This window comes from Lutra lutra, chromosome 8, assembly GCF_902655055.1.
Source record: "Lutra lutra chromosome 8, mLutLut1.2, whole genome shotgun sequence".
In the NCBI taxonomy this organism is placed as follows: Eukaryota; Metazoa; Chordata; class Mammalia; order Carnivora; family Mustelidae; genus Lutra; species Lutra lutra.
In genome coordinates, this window is record NC_062285.1 from 50016500 (window position 1) to 50041468 (window position 24969).

Sequence of the window (24969 nt, forward strand, 5' to 3'; positions counted from 1 at the left end):
TATTTGTCAACAGCTTCCACAGTCTTCCTTCTGTTACTCATTAGTCAAGTGCCACTCACGCTCCCCACTTAAAGGCTTGATGTACTTGGGCCCCAGCAGCACCTCACTTCTCCAGCTCCTCAAGCCAGACTGTCATCTCCCATCACTCTACCTTTCTCCCTTTTTAAAAAAAATTAAGTCCCACAGCTACCATCCAGAAGGGATCTAATAAAATAAGTTGCTCTAAATTGCTGAAGTCTGATAGGTAACAACCTGCTGAAGTCTGATAGATATATTCACAAAATTGATTAAAACTTATAGATGTGTTACTACATTTCTGTGAATTGCAAGTAAGCTGTATCCAAGGCTTATTAAATTTGTTCACACATGTCTTCTGTTTTCTTATCATCAATCAACTCTGTTCATGAGGTTTTATCATGAGAACTATCATTCATCCCTCTCCCTTCTAAGAGATTTCACCTTTTGTGCCAGACCTTCAGTTCCAGGCAGCTCACAGGTCTCTTAAGAGAATATCAGTCCGCCTATCATTAAACATACAGACATGCAGGGAGGGAGGTTGCACTACAGAGGAAAAGGTTAGGCTTTTCTAGACCTAGACCACCTTCAACTGTCTGCTTTGTAAAGGCAATCTGCCCTAGATATTTCCTCATAGCATCCTTGTCTTTTAGAGAAATACCCAAATGTAAAATGGTTTTTAGAGTAACTGTCTTCATCAATATAGGTGATTTTTTTATATTTAGTTTAAAACAAGATTTAGCAGCCAACCTAAAAAGTTATAAGGAAAAAATTATTCAGATAGTGAACCCTGGCTTGCTTACAAGCTCCCTCTCTGTTCTTCTTTCTCTCCCTGTGCCTCTGCCTCTCACAGGTACACAAATGACAATTTCTTCTATGGGTTTGCAATAAAGAAAATTAAAAGAGTAAAACTGTTGTTAATAGACTAATTCATGTTCAAAACTCAGAGTTTCCAGGTATCCCTTTCATTAAACCATCTCTGTGACTCTGGAGACAAGATGGTGGGGCCTCTTCAGCCCAACACCTACTCAGCTACTCCAGCTCACCGTGGTGGGGAGGGAGACATCACGCTTAAACACAGCTGTTTCGATGTAGGGTTTGTTGTTGTTGTTGTTTTTTTTTTACAAGATCTGAAAAATAAAACATCATATCTCCCCATACTCTGCCCCCACTCCCTTTATTATTTATCCTTAGGTAATGTGTAGAATCCTTCTTCCAATCCTTATATCTCAACTCTGATCTGTACCACATCATCACTCCATGCCCTAGTCACCTCCAAAGGTGATTCACAGGAAGGCTAACAAAGCTGCAGCCTATGGACCCCTCACTTGCAGGTCTCTGGGAGGTGCCAGAAGCTATAGAGGGATCTTGGTGGGGAGGTGAACCAGGTTCCAATCAGAAAGGATTTGTCTGTGAAGTTCTGGAAAATTGTCTGAAATTTATCAGAAGAAAGTATTCTGAATCTCCAAAGCATTAAGAATTGGTTGTGATTTAACAGGTATCTAAATGGGCAATTTTGTACACAACTTTGCATTTTTTTTTCTTAAAGGACCCCCAAACTGTAAATGCTTCAGCCCCCAAAAACCTGGTTCTGCCTCTGCTCACCTCATCACAGTTCCTCATGGCATCCCCAGGTATCAGCCCACTCTTCATTCCCAACCCCCACCCCATGATCAAGTGGGATTTATTCCAGGGAGACAAGAATGGTTCAACTTCTCTTAATTAATCAATGTGATATACCACATTAGCAAAATGAAGGATAAAAATCATATGACCATCCCAATAGATCCAGAAAAAGCATTTGATAAAATTCAAATAAGTTTTATTCACGATAAAAACTCTTAACCAAGTGGATATAGAGGTCATGAACTTCAACATGATAAAGGCTATCTATGACAAGCCCACAGCTAGCATTATACTCAATGATGAAAAGGTGAAACCTTTTCCCCAAGATCAGGAGCAAGACAAAGATGCCGCTCTTGCCACTTTCATTCAACAGAGTACTGGAAGTCCTAGCTGAGCAATTAAGAAAGAAAAAGAAATAAAAGGCATCCAAATTGGAAAGGAAGAAGTAAAAGTAACCTCTATTTGAGGGTGACATGATATTCTATATAGAAAACCCTAAAGAATCCACCCAAAAAACCTGTTAGAACTAATAAACAGATTCAATAAAGTTGCAGAATAAAAAATCAATATACAAAATCAGCTGTGTTTCTATACACTAATAAAAAAAACTATAAAAAAGAGAAATTAAGAAAAGAATCCCATTTACAATTGCACCAAAAAGGATAAAACTCCTATATATAAATTTAACCAAAAAGATGAAAGATCTGCATGTTGAAAACTAATAGATACCGATGAAAGAAACTGAAGAAGAAACAAATAAATGGAAAGATAGTCCATGCTTATGGATTGGAAGAATATTGTTAATATGTCTATACTACCCAAAGCAATCTACAGACTCAGTGCAATCCTTATCAAAATTCTGATGGCCTTTTCCACTGAAACACACACACACACACACACAAACTAAAATTTGTATGGAACCACAAAAGACCCTGAATACCCAAAGCAATCTTGAAAAAGAAGAACAAAACTGAAGGTTATCACACTTCCCGGTTTCAAGCCATAGTACAAAGTACCCAGTAATCAAAACAGTATGGAACTGGCATAAAAGCAGACACATAGAACCATGCAATAGAATAGAGAATCCAGAAGGAAACTCATGCACACTAAGTCAAGTAATTAATGACAAAAGAACCAAGAGTATACAATGGGGAAAGGATCTTCAGCGGTGTTGGAAAAACTGGACAGTCGGGTGCCAAAGAATGAAACTGTACCACTTTCTTACACTATCCACAAAAATCAATTCAAAATGGACTTAAAACTTGAGTGTAAAACCTGAAACTACAAAACTCCTAAAAGAAAGCATAGAGGGTATGCTCCTTGACATCAGTTTTGACAATGATTTCTTTGGATTTGACAATGAAAGGAAGGATGACAAAGGCAAAAATAATCCAAGTGGGATCCCATCAGACTAAAAAACTTCTGCAAAGGAAGCCATCAACAAAATAAAAAGGCATCCCATGAAATTAGAGAAAATATTTGCAAACCATATCTATCTAATAAGGGGTAGAGAGCCAAAATATATAAAGAGTTCATATGACTAAGTAGTAAAAAAAATTTTTTCTTAAAAAATGGGCAGAGAAACTGAATAGACATTTTTTCCTGGGAAGATATATGAATGGCCAACAGGTACAAGAAAAGATGCTCAACATCACTAATCATCAGGAAAATGCAAATCAAAACCAAAGTGAGATTTCGCCTCACGCCTGTTAGAAAGACTATCATCAAAAATACAAGAGCTAACAAGTGTTGAGGATTGAGTAAAGGGAACACTTGTGCACTGCTGGTGAGAATGTAAAGTGGTACGGACACTGAGGAAAACAGTATGGAGGTTCCCCCAAAAATTAAGAAAAGAACTACCATGTGATCCAGCAAGTCCACTGTGGATATATACTGAAGGAAACAAAATCACAATCTCAAAGAAATATCTGCACCCCAATGTTCATTGTAACATTATTCATAATAGCCAAGACATGGAAACAACCTAAGTATCACGGATGGATGGATGAATAGATATAGAAATTGGGATACATGCACACACATACACACACACAGTGGAATATTATGTAGCCATACAAAGAATAAAATTCTGTTACTTGCAACAACATGGATGGACCCTGCAAGCATTATACTAAGTGAAATAAGTCAGGCAGAGAAAGACAAATACCATGTAATCTCACTTGCATGTGAAATCAAAAAAAAAAAAAAAAAGACTCATAAAAACGAAGATCAGATTGGTGGTTGCTGGTAGGGGGGATGAGGGGTGGGGGAATTAGGTGAAGGTGATCCAAAGCTACAGATTTCTAGTAATAAGATAAATAAGTTCTGGGCATGTAATGTACAGTACGATTGTAGTTAACAATGCTGTATTGTATATTTGAAAGTTGCTAAAAGAATAGCTCTTAAAAGTTCTTAACACAAGACAAAATAATTGTACTGTGGGAGGTGATGGATGTTAACTAGATTTATTGTAGTCACCATTTCATAGCATCTACATAAATCACTATGTTGTACACTTTAATATAAACTTATATGTCAATTATATTGCTATAAAACTGGAAAAATAAAAAATATAAATAATAAGTAGTACTCAAACCCATTCTTCCCTCAATGTTTCCATTTCCACTGTCTTCAGTGCTCATCACTGTACACGGAGTTAATATAGTAGCCCGCTAATTAGTTCTCTGCCTCCTTCTTACTTCTACCCAAATTATTTTAAAACCAGAAGTCTGATCTTCTAACTCTGCTGCTTAAAACTTTTAGTGGTCCTCCAGCTCACCCTCCTTCAGCTCTTACAGCCTAACAGTCACATTCCTTAGTGTTATGACCTGCCCACCACCTAACCTCGTCACCCTCCTCTCTCACCACTCCCACCACCATCATCATCATTCATTCATGCAATCACGGATTTATGGAGCAAATACAGTGCACCTCACACCATATGCTACAATCATATTTGCAAGTACCTGGACCCCCAGTGCAACCCCACCTTCTTGGATGAGCTTTCCAAATGCCTAGGCCTCCCTCTTCCATCCCCACCCTCATCCAGCCTATCTGTAAAGCTCTCTATTCTGCAAGACACAGATGAAGTGCTCCCGCCTGTCTTTCAAGGCCTCACAGACTTCCAAGTAGAGGTGGCCATTCTGCATCTGTGTCCTCACAGCATGCGTGCTCTTCCACTGTTGTTGCACACTGCATGGCATTTACTTATTTAACTGTCTTTATCATCACACGTTTAACCCTTTAAGGACAAGGCTTACACATACCTAATTCATCTTCAGTCCCTAACATCACTAGTATAGAAGCTAATAGAAAAAATTCAATAAAATTTTGCTGACTAATATCTAAAATGTTTTCCAGCTTTAAAATTCTGTGATTCTGGAACAGGCTAACGATCAAAAATTAATAATTGAGAATACGTCGTATATTCACACCCCATTTCACACAAAATTGTAAATTTGGATTTTCTGAGGGCAGTAGGCAGCAACCACAGATACCGTGCCAGTGCCAGTATTCTGCTAGTTTACCTTTGAGCTCTGTCTGCCTTATAGGTGTTGCGTAAACTAACTGTTAACTCACTTCTTCCTGATCTTACTTATCATCATTTCGCTAATTCTAAGGCAGGGGAAGGATTCATATGGTGTCATACCAACTCTGGCCACAAGAGGGCAACAAGAAGACACGACTTGTGTTAAGACCTTCTGGCCACCAGATGGACCCCAAACACCAGTTTAATGGGCGCAAAGATTTAATTTAGATCAGGTGCACTTTAATTTACATCAGTTTTCCTTTATTTCCTCTTCCTGAAAAGTAAAATCTCTCTGACAGGTGACTAGCCAAAAACCTGGAAATTGTCTAGAGCTATAAGTTACTTTTCTTATCAAAAGGAACAAGAAGGAAAAAGAACCACTAAGATTATTTTTTAATGGTTAGAAAGAGAGGTTCTCTTCAAGCCCAAATAAAAGAACCAGCAATTTAACGGTGGATTGAGAATTTAGGGGAGTCCAAAGAATTAGTGTTAATTTTTGTAGGTGTGTTGGTGATTTTTTTAAAGAAAATAATATATTTAGAAGCCAAGCATACTAAAAGTCCCCCCCAAAATATCCCTGGAGATAGATGGGTGGTGAATCCTAACCATGATCATCAAATTACATTCTTGAAAGCCTGGCACTGTCATCATGGCACAAACAACCAAAATGAAAGTCTTGTGAATGAAGACAGTCCCTGCAGGAGACAGGTTTGCTGGGCCAAGAAAACATTTATGCCGTGTCCTCTTCCCTGGTCCTTGGTGGATAAGCATGTGGGCAGGGGAGTGGCAGGTGTGATGTAGCAAACATCTACATACAGCAAACATCTGTATCTTGAGGGGCAGCAAACTCAGGAGAGGGATTTTTCATGTTGGTTCTGGACAGACCTCTGGAACTTATATTCTCCATGAAGGCTTTCAGGCCCTCCCATTAAAGTTGAGTGGTAGTTATTTACCATTTCCATCAAAAATCATGATTCCAGGGGTCGCCTGGGTGGCTCAGTGAGTTAAAGCCTCTGTCTTCTGTTCAGGTCATGATCCCGGAGTCCTGAGATGGAGCCCCGCATGGGGCTCTCTGCTCAACACGGAGCCAGCTTCCCCCTCTCTCTCTGCCTGCCTCTCTGCCTACTTGTGATCTCTCTCTCTCTCTCTCAAATAAATAAATGAAATCTTTAAAAAAAAATCGTGATTCGGGGGCATTTGAGTGGCTCAGTTGGTTAAGCATCTGTCTTTGGCTCAGAGCATGATCCCAGGGTCCTGGGATTCAGTCCCAACAAGCTCCTGGCTCAGTGGGGAGTCTGCTTCTCCCTCTCCTTCTGCTCCTCCCCTACTACTGTTCCTGCTCTCTCTTGCTCATTCTCTCTTGCTTGCTTTCTCTCTTGCTTGCTCTCTCTCTCAAACAGAATCTTAAAAAAAACACAAACAAAACAAAAAAAAAAGCATGGTTCACACCCAGACAGTATAAAAGACTGCATTAGGGGCATGTGGTACTTTCATTCAGAAAAACTGAGCAGGAGAGGCTGTCCAGGGAACTTCATCCTTATTTTAATTTTGTAGCCCCCAGAAGAGAGAATTCCATGCCCTGCTTTTCTTCTTCATCGACTGGTGCTGTTTCTCCTGTGCTAAAAGAAAATTGTTTGGGGGCACCTGGGTGGCTCAGTCAGTTGAGCGTCTGACTTTATTTCGACTCAGGTCAGGATCTCAGGGTCCTGAAATCGAGCCCCACAATTCTGTGCTCAGCGCAGAATCTGCTTGAGATCTTTTTCCCTCTGCCCCTCACCAAGCTCGTACTGTGTCTTTCTCTCTCTCTCCCTCTCTAAGATAAAAAAATAAATTAAAAAAAAATTGTAAGGAGGCTGATAACAGGAGGTATTTTTAACCAAAAAATATATGTTAGCGCCCAATCATCCACAAAATGTATGTGACATTCCCTGACTCCTCCACCTAAAGTCAGTCTCCATATTCACAACACCTGTATATGTCCTCCATAGTACTTGGGACAGTTGGTTGTTTTTTTTTTAACTTGTTTATCAATTATCCTCTCTACTAGCCCTTCGGCTCCATGAGGACGGACCTGGTCTATTCTGTTCACTCTCTCAGCTCTTAGCAAAATGGCGCAAAGTAGGCCTTTAGTGAATAGTCGTTGAATGAAAAAATGAGTGAAGAGAAAGTTTAATGTCATCCAAATTCTACCAATCACAAAAGGAGGGAAAACAGAATCTTGGCTGGTTTCTATGTTGAATATTCTTTCAGGAATGAAGAGAACTATTCAGACTATTGCTCCTTTTCGGGGCACCTGGGTGGCTCAGTGGGTTAAAGCCTCTGCCTTCAGCTTGGGTCATGATCCCGGAGTCCTGGGATGGAGCCCCGCATCGCGCATCGCATCGGGCTCTCTGCTCAGCAGGGAGCCTGCTTCCCTTCCTCTCTCTCTGCCTGCCTCTCTGCCTACTTGTGATCTCTGTCAAATAAATAAAATAAAATCTTTAAAAAAAAAAAAAGACTACTGCTCTTTTTCAATAGAGTCCAATTACAATTACTGTTCATTTACCTGTGTCCTCCTGGAAGGACTACTTAAGCCAATTACTAGCATTAAAACATAGAAATGTGACATTTCACTATTGAGATGACAATCTATTTAAAATATGTCCTAATTTTACTTTCTTGTTAGGAGATTCTGACAAATCTCTTTATAAAATCCAAGTCCTCCCCTAATTGAGCCTAATCACAGTAGAACCATTAGTATCCTGCCTAGCTGGACTGGGGAGTGAGCTGGTCCCGAGCTGGGTTCTAGCTTGGCCGATTATTGCCATGTGACCGGGACCAGGGTAGCTTTCCAGAGCTTTCTCTTCCCCACCTCATAATGCCTCCCCGGGACTGTGCCTGGCCCATGCTAGGCCCCCAGAACTATTCAATTCCCTTACTTTCCCTACCAGCTCAGAGGAGTCACACTAGCCAAAACACCTGGACTTACCCATCCAGGCATTAGCAACATTCAACTTGAGAAACAAGATTATAGGCCCCACCACAAATGCCCCAACTCAAACTTCCTCCCCAGTCTCCATATTTATTATGCTTCCCCATCAGATGGACACCCACAGGAGCACACGCACACAAACACACACACACACACACACACACACACACACACACACACACTCTACCTCACTCCTCCCTACTTAACACAGAACTGCACTGGCTCCCTGCAGAGTCTCCAAAAACAGCTTTTTACTTTGTTGCTCAATATGGCCAAGTGTTCAAGGGCCAAAGAGGGTAAATGTGTTATACAGGCCAAGGTTTCCCCAATTCATCAACAGGCTGCATGCAGTTAAGGGCACACAGCATCCAACCACACACTTGGCAGAACAGAGGCAAATTTCTTGAACATTCAGAAACTCCTACAAATCCATCAGGAACATCAATTAAGAAAAAGCAAACTACCCATTTGAAAAATGAAGACTAAAACGAGCAAAAGAATGCAAAAGGCCAGTACCCCCGTGAAAATATACTCAGGTTCACTTAATTAAGACAAAGCAAAACAACCAGACACCAGATTAACAAATATTAAATTAATATCAGATTAACAAAAATTAAAACCAATAATACCCAGTCAGCAGAAGTGGGGAGAAACAGGCAGTCATGTACACTATTGACAGAAGTATAAATTGGGCAATTAATGATACTGAAAATCTAAATACAAAATTCAACTACATTAAGTCAACTTCTGCCCATCAAAAGTCTCCATCTAAAAAGTGAGAAAACAATCCAGGTGCCTGGCTGGCTCAGCCAGTAAAGTGTGGGACTCTTGATCTCGGGGTTGTGAGTTCGAGCCCCACAATGGATGTAGAGATTACTTTAAAATGGGGTCTTTGAGGGACGCCTGGGTGGCTCAGTTGGATAAACTTCTGCCTTCAGCTCAAGTCATGGTACCAGGGTCCTGGGATTGAGTCCCACATGGGGCTCCCTGCTCAGTAGGGAGTCTACTTCTCCTTTTGCTCCTCCCCACCTCATGCATATGTGCTCTCTCTCTCTCTCTCTCAAATAAGTAAAATCTTTTTTAAAAATGGGGTCTTCGAGAGGCACCTGGGTGGCTCAGTCGGTTAAGCATTCGACTCCTGCTTTCAGCTCAGGTCTCAGTCTCAGGGTCTTGGGTTCAGGCCCCCAAGTTGGGCTCCATGCTTGGAATGGAGACTACTAAAAAGAAAGGGGGGGGGGTGGATCTTTGAAAAAAAAAAAAAAGTGAAAAGACACTCACATACTGGGAAAAAGATATTATTTAATTCACAACAGACCAGTAAGCACAACATATAATGAAATTCTGTAAGTCAACAAGGAAAGGATAAACACTCCGACAGAAAAAACTGGGCAAAAGCAATTTACATAAGACGAAACATGCACAGCCACAAAATATATGAAAGACGCCCAATCTCACTAGTAAACAGAGAAATATAAATGAAAACTATAGTTCACAGCTATCAAATACGCAAAAATTAAAATGTTGGACAATACCAAGTGTTAGTGAACATGTGGAAAAACTGAAAACAGGTTTAAGAGTGTAAAACCATGTTGAAGAACAACTTCTGAAATCATCGAAGATTCTCCTATTCCCAGAACCAACCATTCCCTCCTAGGCAAATAAATACCCTACACAAGTCCCCACCTACTGACAACAGAGAGATACACACAGGAATGTTCATAGTAGGGGCTCCCAGCTGGCTCCTGGGTAGAGCACACCACTCTTGTTCTCGGGGTTGTAAGTTTGAGCCCCATGTTGGGTGGAGATTACTTAAAAATAAATGCCTAAAAAATGTTCATAGCAGTATTGTTTATAGCAGAAAAAAACTGATACAGCCTTACTGTCCATTAAGAAAATGGATACATAAGTTGTGGTGTATTCATGTAATTTGAAGTTATTTGGTACTGAAAGGGAATTAACTCAAAAATGGTATACAGATGGAAGAATGTCAGAAATATAATACTGAGGAAAAGGTGCAAGTCTCAGAAGAATATATACAGCAAAGTACCCTTAATATACCATGTAAAAACATTCCAATCATTGCATGAAAATAATAGCAATTCAGGATCCTGGCATCCTTTAAGTGGATTGGAAGGGATGACAAGCAGGACTGTACAAAGGAACATTTCCCTGTGAGGACAATGCTGTTTTTTAAGTTCTTTTTATTCTTTATGTCTTTTTCTTTGTGTATGTTTCAAGTAGTACAGAATAACTTTTTAAATTTAATGTATATATACTTTCACTTAATTCCACTGCTAGGAATTTATCCTACATATGTACTAGCATATGCACAGTGTGCAACAATATATACAAAGATGCTTTTTTTTTTTAAGATTTTATTTATTTGACAGAGATCACAAGTAGGCAGAGAGGCAGGCAAAGAGAGAGAGAAGATGAAGCAGGCTCCCTGCAGAGCAGACAGCCCGATGTGGGGCCTGATCCCAAGACCCTGGGATCATGACCTGGGCCGAAGGCAGAGGCTTTAACCCACTGAGCCACCGAGGCGCCCCCAAAGATGCTTTTTGTAGCAGCTTATAACGGGGTGAAATGGAAGCAACACAATTTGTGAATATTATATGCAATATTCAATGAAACACCAGAGCTAGACAATCATTAAAAATGAGATAGGCCTGTATGTCAACATATATATTTATGTGAAAAAAAATGTAGGACTAGACCATTTGTGGAAAAATATTAGATTAGCTGTACACACACACACACACATACACACACACGTATAACAAAAAATTTCTGGGTCACAAGAAACCATTAACTTCAATCATCTCAGGGGAATAAGAATGGGTAATGAGAGGGGACTTTTCATTTTACACCCTTCAGAATGATTTCCATCTCTATTTTTACCATTAATGTGTATTACCTTTGTGATGCGAATAAATAGATAAAGCCCTGGAAAAAATAAATAACCGCTTAAGATTAGGATGTTGGTTTGCTGGGATTTTATTTTAACGGTAAAAATCATATGAAATTCTTTTAATCACTTTTATAATGCTTATCTCCTGGGGAACTGATACTACTCAGAGAGATGATTCCTACCGGACCGGTGGCTGCTTTGTACACGACAATAATTAGTACTGCGGTTAGAGTACATTATCTGTGGCTCTTTGACAGCTTTACATAACTATTTGCAGCTCATGTCACCAATATTTGATTTATTTCAAGTCAACATTCTAAAAACCATAAACTGTTTTGTTTTTTTTTATACCAAAGAGTTTGCCTTTCAAGAAACATACTCAAAGAGGAAATAAAGACCCAAAGCACATTAGCAGAGCAGGCCAGTACACCCCAGCCAAGGTAGTTCCCGAGCCCTGGTGACATGGGGGGCTGTTGTTAGGGTCTGACCAGAGAGGGCAAACTGGCCCTCTGCCTCGGAGCCACACTGGTCCTGCGAAGCTGGCGCACACCCCCAGTCTCCGAAACGAAGGCAGGGCCAAGCCGCTGGCATCGCCATCAGAGACTACACGTGGCTCACATGAGGAGCACAGCCACAGGTCCACAAAGCCTTCTTGGGCTCCAGCCTGGCCTCTGAAGTCAGGAAGTTTGTAGCTAAAAAGGAAGAGAAAGAAGCTGTGTGTAGAGAAAGAGGCTCTAAGTGCTTCTGGGTTGTCCCGGAAGCGAAGTCCCATTGCCCAGACAGGTCCAGGGGGCCAGGAGTGGGAGCAGAGCAGAGCCATGGACGCTCAGAACCTCCCCCACTCCACTAAAGCCAGAACTCTAGTTTTTGTATCTATTTTATTTGACTGCCAGGTAAAATCTACTTCCAAAAAGAAGAGCCTAAAAATAAAAGTTCGGAAATCTTTGACCTAACCGTATAGATAGACAGGTGTTTCTCTAACATAACGACAAAACTTTTTAACAACCATTCTTCTATTTCTTCAGCTATAGGTGTGGGGAGGGACCTCATAATTTCTACCCTCCTGAACCTTGCAGGCTGCTGGAAAGATCAAATGAGCTAATAGTCATCTTCAGCTAAGAGGCCCTTAGGAAACAAATTTATTATTTCCTTCCTTTATTAATGGAAGGTATATCCGGTTCAAATAATTAGTCATGCAAGCAAAACTGTGTTTCTTCTAGAAGGAAAAGGAGAATCAGCAACAACCACAGGACAAGGACAAGGGGTGGGGGGAGCAGAAGGGAGGCAAAGAAGAAGAAAAACAACAGCAACAGCAGCCCAATTAAATTTTTTTTTTAAGATTTTATTTATTTATTTATTTGACAGAACGAATAAGAGAGCACAAGCAGGCAAAGCAGCAGAGGGAAAGGGAGAGGTAGGCTCCCCGCTCAGCAGGGAGCCCGATGCGGGGCTCGATCCCAGGACCCTGGGATCATGACCTGAGCTGAAGGCAGAGGCTTAACCCATGAGCCACCCAGGTGCCCCCCAATTAAATTTTTAAAGAGAGAACTAAACTCTGTTCCAGTGCCTGCTACTTCAGGGAAGTAAGGGAGGGGCCGAGAAGGGAGAGAAGGGCGGAGAGCAGGATACTTGCTTTAAGCACTTGCAATGTGCCAAGCACCGTACCGTTTGCGAGATGCTTCCTACGTTTCCTTTAATCCAAACAGAATACGATGCAGGTATTATTATCATCCCCATTTTACAGATCAGAAAACTAAGGTTTAGAGAGAGTAAACAACCAAGTTCAGGTAGAACCTCTACTCACCCAGATCAGGGCATATTCCCTCCACAGCCTGGTCACCGGCTCCTCCTCCCAAACGTGGGTGTTCCCTGGCCTCTTTCTCTTTTTCCCTTTCTGTCAGCTTCCTTTCAGATCTATAGTAGCTCTTTCATCCTTTGGGTTATTTCCTCTGTGCTGTTCTTCTGTCCTGATTTCCAGCCCCCTGGACAGTTCCCAGTTAGGATCCCACTGTCCTTACAAATGATAGCTCTAAAGGCGGCTCCTCCCCTCCCAATGACACACCCTCTCCACCTGGGGGTAGCCCTCTTCCCCCTGCCTCCCAAGCTCAAAATCGCCATCACTTTTGGTCATTTCTTTCCTCCCCAAATAAACAATCGCTCGACTACCTTCATGCCTTCTTAAAAATATCTCCTACCTCTCACTTTTCATTTCTACTTTTTCTCTTAACATCCTAGCACTGTGAACCTTTGTGTCTGCCTGGTTTCTGCAGAAGCTACCAGCTGGTTCCTTCAGGGCTTCCAGATTAGGCTGTGTGCGCTGCTGCCAGACGCCTGGCACCATCTACCTGCCTTGCACCTTCAGAGGATCCCACGCTGCCTTTGTCAAACCACATCTGCCCAGGCCTGCACTCCAGGCTGTCCGCATCTGACCCCTAGGGCTTTCCAGCCTCAGGCCCTACTCCTCCATTCTCCAGTTCCTCCCTTTATCCAAAAGAACTCACTGTGCAACATCCTAACACCATGCTCCTTTCCTCCCAGCCCTACCTGTGGCCTCCAGGTCCCCCACAGGCTGCGCCTCTCCTCCCTCCTCCCTCCTGCTTTCTCCCAACCCTCCCTGGAAGCCTGCACGACTCATCTGTACTATTCAAGGGGCAGTAATTGCCTACTACCTGGAACAGCACTGAAATGGACCAGTGCTATTTCAAATCTCCCAAATCTGTATCTCATCGCCCAAATAGTATACAGCACTTGAAGGTGAAGACTAACAGGTCTTGGTTTCTCCCTGCAGTGCCTAATACTTAGATAGTAGGTGCTTTATACCTGTGTTGATTTTTCCCCCACATATGTTGGCCTCAAACAACTAGCCAGGGCTGGTGAGAATCAAAAGCATCAGCCTTAGAAGCCTGATTTTGGCCACACAGATCTCCCACAAGTCAGTTTCATCTTAACCCCTCGGCTCAAGATCCCTCACAGGCATCCTGGGCATCAGCGCTCTCAGGACCAGCTGGTCTCCAGAGAGGTCTCTGACCGACCTCGCCCCCCGGGACTGCCTGCTCATTGGGTGATCGAATTTCCAGGTCCTTCCCCGGTTTCCAGCTAAAACAACACGTCCCCGGGGTGGTGATGGATGGGGGGTGCTCCCCCAACCGGGAGCCCTGGCACCCTCGGGGGTGAAGCCCCGTCCAGTGCAGCTCAGGGGCTGGCAGAACCCCCCGGGGCACCCGGCCCTGGGGAGAGAAAGAAGACACTGCACCTTTAAGTCTGCAGCCAGTGGAGAAAAACAAGCTGTGATTTATATAAGCGGGAAAATCATGTGATGTGCGGGAACGCTCCCTCCTCCTCTGGCCCCCTCCCCGCGTCGCCTCCAGCCCTTCCCAGAGGGGCCCGGCCGCGGGACTCCCTCCCCGGCGCTCCCTTCCCGTGGCGCTGCCCCGGGGCCCCCGACGCCCGCACTGACCGGCGTCGAGCCCGGCGGGGCGGGTCGCGTTGGGCAACGCGGGCGGGAGGCGTCCCCGCCCACACCCCCGCCGCCCGCGCGTCCCCTCCCGGGGACCCTCGGCCTGCCACCCGCTGTGCGTGGAGAAACTGACGCTTCCCCCAACTTCCCGCGGAGGGGGCAAAGCCGGGACCCCCACGGCCGGGCTTCTGCGTCCCGGAACACCCAGCCCGCGGGGGCGGGGGGCAGACGATTGAAGAAATAATTTGGTAGGGACGGCGGGATGAAAATCAGCCATTTCTAGAGCGGAGAGGTGCTTGAGTTTAGCCCAGAGGACCTAGTTTGGGGGGGGGGGGGGGGCGGGGGGACCGATGTGGCCTTTTCAGACAGAACCAAGGAAAATAAATACAAGATTTGGAGGCCGTAAGAACCATCACAGATCTTTCAAATATTAGAAGGAGAGTATGTAGCTACAAGGAGATCACGCCCACGCGGAGTTAACTCCGACAGTCTCTGAAGAAAAGGAAATGTTTAGACCCTCCTGAGATGCACAAACGGTTAAGAGGTCATCTCAGCCATCCCTGTCTCTGGAAGACTGTACCAAGCTTTCCAGGAAGGGCTTATAGTGGGAGAGTAAGGTTAAAGATCACTTCCAAAACCAAACCCAGGAGAGGCTGGGGGGCTTTCTGGGGGCGAAGAGCTGGGAGGAGAGGTGAGATCTCTCTGGGCGAAGCGCCCTTTCCATAACCAGGAAGATGGGCTCCGAAATGGTCCAAGGAAGGCAACCCATAGCTTCCCTGAGTACCGGATTTCAAAGATTAAACCTTGTCAGAGGTACGGTTTAAATTCCACTTTATTTCCCTCCATCGGTCATCTGCTGGGTTGGAGCATAAGCCCCGAGCTGTCACCTAGAGGAAAAACCCAGTGCAGTTCAGGAGGTTACTAATTCATCCTCTTGTCCTGACCCCTGCCACAGTGGGCAGAGCTGGGCGAATTCCAGTCCACCCTCTACCCTCTGCATCCCACAGCCAGGTGGGCCCTCGTCCAGCTTCCCTTCCTCCCCACATGGAGGGTCTTTATGCTGAGATCATTTCCAAAACAAATCTTCCAACGAAGAAAAATTTCAGGTAACTTGGGGATTCAAGAGAAGAGCATTCCATGGGTTCATTCAGTTATGTAGTGAGTGCCTTCTGTGTGCCTGGTGCCCAGACGGGGAACTAGAGGCACGGAGGGAGCAAGACAGACACTGCCCGCAGCCCCACAACGAGCCGGAAGCCCTGACTGTCTGCTCCCCCACTCTGCCTCCCAGAGAGACCTTCCTCTCCTCCACCAGCATGTATATGTCCCCTCCCTATTCCCCACCCAGCGTGTGCTGTCCCCAAGTCCAGCTGCATATGTCTCAAGAATCAAGAGCTGCTTCTATCAGAAGGCGCTAACTCTCTGGTGATTGGGTGGTGGGTTTAAGAAGTAACCCAAAGGCCTGTCCAGAAAATGAGATCAAAGTTGGCAGCCTCCTGGGCCCCTCCCCAAATTTATAATTTAATTCAGGCCCCACCTCAGTGCCACTTGCTTGCTCGCTCTCTCTCTCTGCTCTTTTTCTGCTAGGCTGGCTGACCCCTTTTCTAGGTCTGCTCTTCTCTAAGCTTCCAGAGCCCTCCCTGACCAGCCCAGGTGCCTTCGTCCTAAGGCAGCCTTAGCTGCTTCTACAGGGGGCTTGAGCCTTCCTGCTGCCCTGCCCAGACGCCCAGCCCAGGTCTCTCAGCAGTGAGGCTCCCCGTGCAGGGACTCAGACATTCACCCTTAGCCACAGGCCTGTTGACCATGACCTCGACCTTCCGACCCTCCCAGACCACACCAGCCCCTGCCTTCCGCACAGGCTTTTCCTGAGTTTTCCGGTTTCTGGCTTCCCTCAGCCATTCACAAGCCCAGCCTGATAACGTGCAAAGGGAAACCTGGCAATAAGCCTGTGGTGAGCGATCATTTTAGATGAACAAACAAATTATGGCTCCAAGCTGAAAACACCCTGCAAACCACACGCTCTGTTACTTTCAAAGAAGCCAGATTAGACCCCTGAGTTTTCTTTAAAACGCACCAAGGAGTGCAACGAGTGAATGGGTAAAATCGGACACTCCTTCAGGAAATGGGGCCTCTGAAGAAAAAAGGCATCCCAGCCCCTGCCAAATTCCATTCTGTTTCAAATTAGCCTTCCAGCAAAATGGGGGGGGGGGGGTTTGCTAAACTAGCCGGTCTCTAAGATCCTCCACACGCTGAAGCTCTGAGCCTCTATGGTGCACCCCCCCCCCACAACCAAAACAACCTTTTAGAACACTCCACGTTCTCCTGAGTAGAAAATGCGTTTGTACTCCAGGCCTAGGTCGGCAGCTGAAACTCAGAATTGGGCTTTCACTGCCGCTTTTTCAAGCCCATTTCCTCTTTCTCCTTTCCCTGAAAGGGCCTCTGGTCTTTCCCAAGCTGCCAGAGAAGAGAACACACAGCTCCCCCAGAGCAGAGGGGCCCGCCAGAGGGAAAGCTGGCCCAGCCCCAGCACAGGCTTGCCTCGGATTCTGTAGGGACCTTTCTCCCTTCCAATGGGCAGGGAACTTCTGGAACTTCTAAAGAGCATATCCTCTGGCCAGCCCAAGCCCCATGGCATCCTGCACCCTAGTTTGCAAGCTTTTAGTGGCAACTAACACATTTGGCAAACATTCCTCAAGTGTGAGCCAAGCCAGGCCCTTTTTTCCAGGACCCACTGATGAAGGGTTACTGGGCTGGGACAAAAATGAGGACCAGCCAGACAAGCCGTGAGCCTTGGTTCTCTGGGCCAAGACTGGAGAGGAACCGGGGGCGGGGGGCAGGGAATGTCCTCGGTCGGCCTCACCGCCACCACGCAGGCTGGTCCCAAGATCTCAGGGCGCATCACTAATTCCAGGCAGGGCTCCACCCCAGCCCACACTCAGCCCGGCACCCGGTTAGGAAAACTCCAAGCGTTCCCGGCAACATGAAGCTTGCTTTCTCTGCCAGGCTTCTCTGGGGTCTCTGGGTGGGAGCAGCCAGACCCTCTCACTGGGCTCCTGCTGTGTCTAGGAGGTCCAGAAAGCATCCATCTCCATCGGAGCTGGTCGCAGCCCCAGGTCTCTGCTCTCAGCTGATTTTAAAGAGAATGGTGTTTTGAAAGCTCAAGACACGTTCTGGGCTGGGCTTTGGTTCTATCTCCATCTCCATCTTTCAAAACACAATAGCTTTCCCCATGCATACAGAAATCCCAAAGGCAGTGAGCTGAGCTGAGGGGGCCTCAGAGAGCCCCTGCTTCCTCAATTACCCAGCTGTGCCCTGGCTAGATCTTGCCACTAGGTTCCCAGGAAGAGAAGATCCACATCCACACCTTCCTTCCAGTTGTCTACCTGGAATGCCTGCCACCTAATACTCAAGGAAATGACTTGAACCCCACCCCACGTACTGTCGGGACTCCATCGTTGTGCCCCCCCAACCTCGCGATCCTCCTAACCTCCTGCCCCCAACACCATCTCTGTCCCCAGGGTTCGCAGAGGGTCTGTGCTTCCTCTGGTGACCTCTGGCTCTGATTCCCTGTTTTTCTATCTCCATCTGCGTCTCACCTGCTGCAGCCACTGTCCCTCCCTCCCTCCTGGCACTGCCCCCTTGTTCCCTTCCTAATCCCACAGCTGCCCCTGGACCTGCAGAAGGCTGAAGGACACAGAAGCAGATGTTGACTCAAAGTTTGGGGTAACGGGGGGGACCATAGCAAGCACATTCGGATCCACGCATAGACATTACTCCCCTAAAACTTCATCAACCATTCCCCTGCCTCAAAATATTTCTCACTTCATCCTAAGTCCCAGCATATCCTATCTTCTCCAGCCTCTTCTCTTCCAGACACAAATTCCAAGGTCCTGTGGATTTCTCCTGCAGAACCATTTGTATTGCCTTCTGCATGGTCAGAGGACCACACTGTTCTCACTGGAGTGGCTTCCCCATCAGGGTCCATCATAACATAAATCTCAAAAAGGAGGCATCTACCTCCCAGGGAGGACGCTACCCCTCCGCTGGGATGATAAAGCACAGCACTCTGTTTTCAATGTAACACTTTCTTCCTATCCACCCGCCACCACCACCCCCTTACATCTGGTACCCCTGACAGTCAAGAAATCCACCCCAAATCACTCCTGTTCTTTCTCTCCCTGTTTTGTTCTCTTGGTTTTGTTTTTGTTTTTTTACTCCTCTCTGGGCATGGGGTGCTACTCACCTGCACCACCTCTGTTGTCATTGAAAGTGATGAGCCAATTAAAAATAAGCATCAGGCAGACACAAAAGGGCAAATATTGTAAGATTCCACTTACAATATTGCACTTACCCAGATTCCTCTGGGTTCACATGATGAACTCAGAGAAGTCAACTTCCCAGAGACAGAAAGATTAGCGGTTGCCGGGGGCTAGGGAGAGGGGAGAATGGGAATGACTGTGTAGTGGGTATGGAGTTTCAGTTTAGGAAGATGAAAAAGGTTTTGAAGATGGGTAGTAGTGATGGTCACCCAGTGTACTTACTGTCAATGTGAATGTACTTACTGTCCCTGAGCTACGTGCAGAATGGTACATTTCAGTTTACATATATTTTACCACAATGCAAAAATGTGGTAAAACTCTGACCCCAAAAGAGACTTGCCGTTAATTCAACAAATGCGGGCTTTTCCTTCTGCTGCATGGGATCACTGCTGCTCTGGGAACACCAGTCCCAGAGCTCCAGAGCTAAAAGGGAACACCCTCAGGACGCCTGAGTGGCTCAGTCGGTTAAGCCACTGCCTCTGGCTTGGGTCATGGTCCCAGGGTCCTGGGATCGAGTCCCGCATCGGGCTCCTTTGCTGGGCTGGGAGACTGCTTCTCTCTCCACCTCTGTCTGCCATTCTGCCTACTTGTGTGCGCTCGCTCTCGCTCTCTCTCTCTCTGACAAATAAATAAATAAATGGATAGAATCTTTAAAAAACAATAAATAAATAAAGGGAGCACCCTCACCTGCTCTCGGACTCAGTGGTCAGTGTCTCTGCTGACTCCGCCCATTTTGCTGGAGGCATACGCTTCCTTCTCAATTGGGGGGAAAACAGAAGAACCGCAAAGGGGTCACCATTGGACCAGGAGGCTTTAGACTTTGGTTCTAAACCTAGTTCAATCGTTCATTAGCTGTGTGGTCTTGGGCAAGTTATTTCATCTGTCTCCATATCCTTAGAAAGAAAGTGGAGAAGACGATATCCAGCCTTGAGTGAGATGATGGAAGGGAACACACCTTGAGAAGTGTGCGCAAGCTGGTCTCTCATCTCTCATTTCACTCCATCAGACTAAAAACACCTCAGACGTAAGAAGTTGCTACTTAAAATAAGGAGGTATACAAATAAGCCTAAAATATTTTGATTTTCAGTCAACACCCAAAATCATCATCCTCATCCAACGTACAATGGAGCAAATCCTTCATGGGCTGCTCATCTGCTACAAAGGCCCCCTTTTGCTGCAATAATGTATTTTCTCCATGATTAGCCTTTATTCCGAGCCAGCCTCCAGCTTTGCCCACAGGATGCGTGTAGCATTGCCTGGATGAAGCATGGAATGGGGTTCCAAGTGGGAGCACAGCTGGAGCGGGGAGTAGGAGAGATGCCAGGTATAGCCCATGAGCACACATTCGAAAATGGCACCTTCTATAATAATGTTCAAAACACTCTCAGTCCACTGACATGGCTGTCAAAACACTGATGGAAAAGGACCAACACAAGTAGGGCTACCACATACCACAAACCCCATAAAGAAGGTGTTCCAAAGGTGGCCTCAGTTGGTCGAGTTGGCTGCCCCTCAGTCTGACCACACCAGCTGGCTTCCCTGTGGCTGGAGCCCCCCAGCCCTGGCTTGGCTTGCACCTGAAGTAAGAGGCAGCTTGCTCACCCTTTCTTCCTTTCTGTCTCTCTTTCAATATTTTATTTTTTTTAAGTAATCTCTATACCCAGCATGGGGCTCGAACCCACAATCCCGAGATAAAGAGTTGCACGGTCCACCGACTGAGCCAGCCAGGAGCCCCTAGCACTTCTTTCCAATAAATTCTCTCTTTCCCTCAGGCCTGAGGAGGACATTCAGGTCACCCATGGCCCAGGTAAGGCCACACCTGACCTTCTCCCTTCCTTTTTTTTTTTTTTAAAGATTTTATTTATTTACTTGACAGAGATCACGAGTAGGCAGAGAGGCAGGCAGAGAGAGAGGAGGAAGCAGGCTCCCTGCTGAGCAGAGAGCCCAATGGGGGGCTTGATCCCAGGACCCTGAGATCATGACCTGAGCTGAAGGCAGCGGCTTTAACCCACTGAGCCACCCAGGTGCCCCTTCTCCCTTCCTTTTGCCACCCTGCCTCATACAACCCTTTCTGGTCCTCTCAGCCTCCCCTTTCCTTTGAGGAGAGGCTTAAGGGCCCCTTCCCACCTCCATAGAACATCCTAAAGGGAGAGGTCCCAGGGCTCCCGGTCTCTGCTGTGCCTCAGAACCGGCTTAGGCGCTTCACAGGGACCCAGCTGAGCCCAGATGGAAGTCATCTGCTTAAGGCTTCATACTGATTTCACCAATAATTACGTTATGCTCATCCACACCCATTCCCACATCACCTCCTCCCGAGTCCCCTTCCCACTCACTCAGGCAGTGCCAAGAAGTGAAAATGGAAGCAGGCCTGAAGGAACCCGGGCAGGCAATCTGGGGACACAAACAGAGCCCCGGGCTCAGACCACGTCCAAGTGCAGGCTTCCCACCACACGCCACCCGGCCTCCTGTGCAGCCAGGGCGGCCCAGCTGCAGGATCGCTACCGCCAAGGAGCCAATGTTCCTGTAAAGCACAGGAAGGGGTCTGCAGAAGTTTCCGGAGAAGCTGGCTCCCTCTGGAGTGGCCTGTTTCCCTTCCCTCCTCTGGGCCTTGTGGGCGCTTGGGGTGACTCTCCTTGCTGCTGGCCTGGAGCCCTCACCCCACAGCCAGCCAGAGGCATCTGCGGGTCTCCACCCCTAAGATCCAAGGACCCCAAGGGGCAGGGGGTTGTTGTGAGGCACTCAGAATGTCACCAGGAATGCCAAAATGATCTTTCCCATTTTGTGGCCTTTTACCTTTTCTTAGTACCCAGGCAGAGCAGACTAGGGGGACTTTGATCCCAGGGGCACCTAGTAGAGTAAATAGGGCCTCATCCCGGACTCCTCTCCACCCTTCCTCTCCAAGGTGGCCTGTGTGAGAGAGAGCTGCACCACAAGACCACACCTTCCTGGGAGCTCAGGAGCAGCCAGGGTGGGTGGGGAGAGGGGACCTGAGCAGTCACTCATTGAGGAGCTCTCTGGTGGGGGGAGGGAACTCAAGAACACCCCCTCCCCCCGCGCCCCTTCCAGAAAGAGCTAGGGTGGTTCCTCACAAGAAACTGTGAAGTGTCAACGTGACACTAGCCCAGCCTGAGAAGTCTGAGCCACCAGCTGCCTCTCCACTCCTCCCTGGAGGCTGGGGGTGGCAGGTGCGGGCGGAGTACTGCCCACCCCACCAAGACGCAGGCCTTATCGCACCCCAGCCTCCTCTCCCCGGGCTTTGAGGAACCACAGCTTCAGCTTCCCCTCTTTGCCCTCACAAAGGCACCCTCTGTCACAGCCTCCCCGAGAACAGGCCTCCCCCTCCTGCTACCCACTCGCGCCCACTCCCCGCACCACACACATGCACTTCCTCCAGGAGCAGATTCCAAGCTGAGTTAATGTCGGATACTGTCTCCCAACAACAAGCTGGAACAAAGGCTGCACATGACTAACCGCGTTGGGGTGCTTGTCAGGGCTCAGGCAAACGTAATTATAGGGAGGGCAGAGCTGCTCTCCGCAGCCACACCTGGCCATACAGTAAACAGCACTTCTCCCTGTTGAGCTGGGGGGAGCTGAGAGACAGGGAGGCGACAAACCACAATTTGAATCATTTGGAGAGAAGCTATAAATATAATAATGAGTCATTTGTAAAATATAATTTCATCCAAAAGCCTGGAAAAAAAAATGGGAAAGAAGTTCTTATGCTATTTCAGGCTAAATTGTTCAAGGGTGTTCTGCCAGAACCTGGGGAGGGGCCCCAGCTGCCCACCAAGAGCGAGGCTGGGCTTCACATCCAGGCCTTTCCGATGCCCCCTCCTGGCAGGGTGCTCCCTTAGGCACCCCCTTCCCCAGTTCTCAACTAATATTCTGGGATTGGAATGCTCGCCATTCAGAGCTCCCTGTCAGAGAGCTGATAAGAATCATGGACAAGCAGCCCAGCGTCCAGGCTGTGCAGCTGAGAACAGTTTAGGGCAGGCTTGCTATTGTTTTTGGCAAACTCTTCCCCAGCCTTGGGGCCCAAACAGCCCTTCGTGCACAGGGTGGCTTTTCCAGCGTGGTTCCAAGGTCTCTTCCAGAGCACCAGGAAGCCTCCATCCCTGAGCCCCAGCTGGCCTGGGGGGAAAGGAAGAGGCCGCACAAAGCTCGGTCCGGGGAGTGGGCTGACACTGGCCTGGCCCCAGGTCACTGCCGCTGTTCAGGGGAGTGGCAAAGAGCGTGAGTTCTGGAACTAGATTTTCCCTAGGTTCAGTTACAACTGGGCCACTTACTGTCTGTGTGACCTCAAGTAATTGACTTCTCCTCTCTAGGCTGTTACCTCATCTCTCTGATGGGTTTAATAACAGTAACTTCCTCAAAGGGTTGTTGAGGAGATGAAATGAATATGTAAAACACCTAGAAGAGGGCCCAGCATAATCAGGTACCATTAAGCTCATAAGATTCTTGCTGTCTCTCACTGAGCATGTGGTGCAACAATGAACCACAGAACAGGGGCCCCTTGGTGTATGTGGTCAACCCTGCGTGATCATGGGTAAGCCAGGGTCAGGTCCCCCGGCTGTCCTTCAGCCATTTCATCACATCAGCTTTCTTGTCGACCTAAGCAAACTCTGTAGTCTCAGTGGCCAGAGCGTCCCCTTCCTCTGTCCTTTCTCAAAGCTTTGCCCTCCACCCAGCCTGCAGGCAGCATGAGGGGAGGAGGGCAGCATGCCCCTCGATGTTTAGAGCCTGAAGTCAAACAGCACTTTGAAGGCCCTGAATGCACACTGAGCTCTAACCCCAGCCTCTGGGGCTCTCCTCCCTCCTTTCTTTCCTCTTCTTCTCTTTGCTAGGTCTCCCCATCTTGGTCTTCTCCCCCCTGGGGCAGACCTGGGAGGTGGGGATGAGGTTAGGGCCCTCAAAGCTCTGTCCTACCCACGCTGCTCAGTCCTTGTCCCTTGTTGCTGAGAATGGCCTTGACAACCCTCAGGACTTCCTCTTAAGGCAACCTCTACACCCAGGAGGCCAGAAAACATTGACATAAATAGTCTCCATGTCAATTACTCGGTCTTCTCCTGCCTCCAAAACCAGAGCAGCAGAGCCAGCCCGAGCCTGGAGGTAAGAGAGGACGTGTATGCAGCAGGAAGCTGCCAGACTGCTCCCCTCTCACTAAGAAAGCACGCCTTGGCCCTTGCTGTCCCCACCCTCTGGAGTGAACTTCCTCCTCTCCTGGCCTGGCTCACTTTTTTTTTTCCTCCAATAATTCCTTCATATACCTGTCAGTGTTCACATTCTCCTGAATGCCATCCAGTTTTCCCTTTTCAGTTAGAATTAAGGATCTAAATAACCACATGCTGTGACCGACTGATGTGTTACTTAAGTCCCTTGCTGTCTACAGATCCCCCTCCACGTAACTGTCACTCTTTCTTATTCTATCTCCTTGCAAGTTTGTTTCCCTGTTTGTTTTTGATGAAAAAAAAATCTGGTGGTTTATCCTACAGAATTTCCCAAATCTGGGTTTGTTTGTTTACTAAAACCAAGTGGTGTCACTTAAATGTTTTCCTGCCCCTTATACATCCTGTAAATTGGTAGTTAGATCTAGAATCAGGTTTGAATATTATGACCACTTTTTTTCTGCTTTTTGGTCAAGGTTTCTTTACACAGGTGGTGAAGTGTGTCTCTATCGATGAATGTGATATCTGGTTGTCTCCCTTTTTGTCATACTGTCAGCCATTGTTCATGCTTGCCTAGATACACTATTCTTTGGGGTTTCAAAATTGTGATATCCTAATGATACTACTACTTCTTCATCTGTTAGATGAAACACCTCAATTCTAGTGCTCTTAATTGCCTCGTGTAGATCCAGACTTTGACCCAGTATAATTTTCCTTCTGCTTGAAGGATTTTGTCAACATTTCCTATAGTGTAAGTCTGGTGGTGATGAATTTTTTCAAAGTTTGCTTGAAATTTCACTTTGGTTTCTGAAAGTTATTTTTGTTGGGTATAAAATTCTAGAGTGACCTTTATTTCTTTCAGTACTTTAAAGATGTTGTTCCATTGACTCCTGGCTTTCATTATTTTAAAAAGAAGTCTGCTGTCATTTTTATCTTTGTTCCTTTATACAGGATGTCCTTTTCCCTGTGGATGCTTATA

General features: G+C 46.5%; 1 long non-coding RNA gene across 1 annotated transcript; it reads right to left on the bottom strand.

Moving 5' to 3' along the window:
- Window positions 1–15064: 15064 nt before the first annotated feature.
- LOC125106655 (uncharacterized) lies at window positions 15065–19580 on the bottom strand. Its single transcript, XR_007129385.1, has 3 exons — window positions 19513–19580; window positions 17468–17623; window positions 15065–15396 (listed from the first exon to the last, which is right to left on the bottom strand). It is a non-coding gene; the product is annotated as an uncharacterized LOC125106655 (long non-coding RNA).
- Between the last annotated feature and the right edge of the window lie 5389 nt (window positions 19581–24969).